Genomic DNA, 3,001 nt, shown 5'->3' with positions numbered 1-3,001 from the left:
TCGTGCATAAGTCTTTCAGGAATTTGGCATATGAAGGTATTTGTTTTACGACATCAAGTAGAGGAATATTGACTTTCACTTGTTTCAACACCTCTAGGATATTCTGAGAGTTAGAGAGAGGTTTTGGTGCGACCAACCATTGGGAAAATGGAGCAACTGGCTTTTCTAAAAGTTTCGGTTCTAATTTTTGTGGGGCCTCACTAGATCCATCATTGTTGTCCTCTTCTGGTTCTTGAGGCTTTTCGGGCCTAACCGGAAGAGTTTTATCAATGATCTTCCCACTCCTAAGAGTGGTGATGGATTTAGCGTGCTCCATTTGATTCGAAGAGCTGAGATTACTTATCTCATAATGCGGTTTAGGATTGGGGAGTTGTGCAGGAAGCATCCCCTTTTCTATAACCATCATACGTGAATCCATCTTTTGCATAAAATCTCGCATTGCCTGGGTCAGCTCTTGCATGAAATTTTGAACGGTTCTTCTTGAGATTTCCCCTGATTTGGATTTTGATTGAAGAAACCTTGAGGGATAGCAGTTTGTCCATTTCTCCAACTAAAGTTTGGATGATTTTTTCAACCAGGATTGTACTTATTAGAGGTTGGTCCATTGAAAGGTCTTTGATAAGTATTTACGACATTGGATTGTTCATTCAACACTTCTCGAAAGTTGTATGAATGTTGCAATCACAGATGCCGCAAACACTTTCATTAACCTTATCCTTCTTTCCTTCCATGGCCTCAAATTTTCTTATGAGCATAGTCACTTTATACTTGAGATCATCCTCTTCTTTCAAGAGATACAATCCACCTTTCTCCTTAGATTGAGTCGGCCTAGACGTGGTGTTCGATTTTGGGTAATAGTCCCATGATTGTGTTTTTTCAGCAAGACTATCGAGGTAATCCCATACCTCATCGACATTTTTATTAATGAATTCTCCATTACACATTGTCTCGACCATTTGGCGCATGGAAGATGTCAGTCCATCGTAGAAAAAATTTGTAATGCGCCATGTTTCAAAGCCGTGTTGTGGGCATGAATTGACCAAATCCTTGAACCTTTCCCAATATTGGTAAAATGTTTCATCCTCCTTTTGGGTGAAGTTCATGATTATTTTTCTAAGGGTAATCGTTTTATGATGTAGAAAAAATTTCTTTATAAATTCCCTTTGCATATCATTCTATGTGCCAATGGATCTAGGACGCAGTGAATGTAACCACGTCTTAGCCTTCTCCTTCAAGGAAAAAGGAAAGAGTTTCTGCCTAACTGTGTCCTCAGACACATTTTGAAAATATAAAGTGGCTATGATCTCATCAAACTCTTTCAAAGGTAGATATGGTTCTTCAGATTCAAGCCCATGGAACTTAGGAAGGAGTTGGATAACCCCTGGCTTGATGTCCATATGTCTTGTATTTTCAGGAAAAATCATGCATGAGGGCGTACTCACCCCCGCTGGTTGTAAATAATCTCGTAAAGTAAGAGGCGGGGGTGCTTGATGCACCTCATTCTCATCCTGAATGTCCTCCACCCTAGGTTGGGTTAGAAGAGATTGGTTTTTAGCCATCACTTCAATTAACTAAGGGGATTTCGCGTGGTGTCTAGTCCTGCGATGGATAGTCAACCCCTCGACCAATCCTCCTTCAGTCAAGAGTCGTCGAGTGTTGTCACGGGCCCACTTGGGCATGAAACACTCGCAGCCCTCAATCAAATTCGAAACCCAATCCTAATAAAGGAAAAGCAAATCTAGAAAGAAAGAGAGGGTTAGAAAGAAGTTACCAAATTGGAGTCCCTAAGTTAAAAACCTGCAAAAGAAAACAAAACAAGTCAGTTTCTAAAGAGAAGGTCTAAAATTAGAAAATCCTTAAAAAGAAAGATAGAAGTAAACTAGTTTCTAAAAGAAGAAATTCCTAAAGGAAAGTGAAAATTTCTAAAATAAATTAGGAAAGTCCTAAACTAGAAAGTAAGTTACTAAAAGAGATCTGAAAAATAGAAAGTAGAGAAAGAGCTTACCGAATTAGAAATTTCTATCTTAAAAACCTACAAAATAGGAAGGTTAGTTTCTAAAAAAAATCTATAAGTAGAAAATTTCTAAAAATAAATTAGGAAACAAAGTTAGATTCTAAAAGAGTTAGAATTAGAAAGTTTCTAAAAATAAACAAAAGGAAATATGAGTTAGTTTCTAAAATTAGAAAGAATTTCTAAAAAGGGAAATAACTAACCTAATTTCTAAAAACAAAAGAGGAAAGTTTCTAAAAATAGACTATTTCCTAAAAATAGAAAAATACTCGAATTAGAAAATTTCTAAAACTCAAACTCTAATTCTAAAATTAGAAAAAGTAGAGGAATTAGAAAGGGATTACCAATTTAGAAGTTTATGTCAGGATCCTACAAAACAGGAAAACAGGTTAGTTTCTAGAAATTAGAAAAATCTAAACTTGAAGTTAGAAAAATCCTAATTTTAAACTAATCCTAAAACTAGTTAATTTCAGAAAAACATAACCGTCAATCCCCGGCAACGGTGCCAAAAACTTGTTCACTCCCCAAGTATAGGGTTATGATGTAGTAATAAACTAGTAAGACCGAGGTCGAATCCCAAGGGACTGAAACCTGTACCTAATCTGAAACTCACTAGATCTAGAACTAAATTAAGATGAAATCTAAATCGAATGATTTTGAGGAATAATGGTGAATTACTGATCTAAAACTTAAGAAATTCAGAGGAAGGAAACTAGGGATTCAGAGGATCCACTTGTAGAGATCAAGGAGATCTTATGCTTGCATCAGAAACTCAACTGGACTTAGAGTCCATCTTCATCCAGTTGAAGGGTGTAACCATGAGAATTAGACGAAACTTCATTTGATATAGTTTTTAAAGAGATGAAAGTTATATGAATTAGAATGGATTCCATCACTAAACCATGCCCAGGAAACAAAGTAAACAACAGAATTAAACTAATTACCAACCAACAACATGATATGAATGTTAGGAAGGGTACCGACATCCAA

The 3,001-nt window shown here is 36.2% G+C and overlaps 1 non-coding gene across 1 annotated transcript; it reads left to right on the top strand.

Annotated features, from left to right (window-relative positions):
- The first annotated feature begins 1,014 nt into the window (after positions 1-1,014).
- LOC131241632 (small nucleolar RNA R71) lies at positions 1,015-1,121 on the top strand. Its single transcript, XR_009169192.1, has one exon. It is a non-coding gene; the product is annotated as a small nucleolar RNA R71 (small nucleolar RNA).
- The last annotated feature ends 1,880 nt before the right edge of the window (positions 1,122-3,001 follow it).

The sequence above is a fragment of the Magnolia sinica genome, chromosome 3 (genome assembly GCF_029962835.1).
Source record: "Magnolia sinica isolate HGM2019 chromosome 3, MsV1, whole genome shotgun sequence".
Classification (NCBI taxonomy): Eukaryota; Viridiplantae; Streptophyta; class Magnoliopsida; order Magnoliales; family Magnoliaceae; genus Magnolia; species Magnolia sinica.
This window is presented reverse-complemented; position numbering and strand designations above follow the sequence as displayed.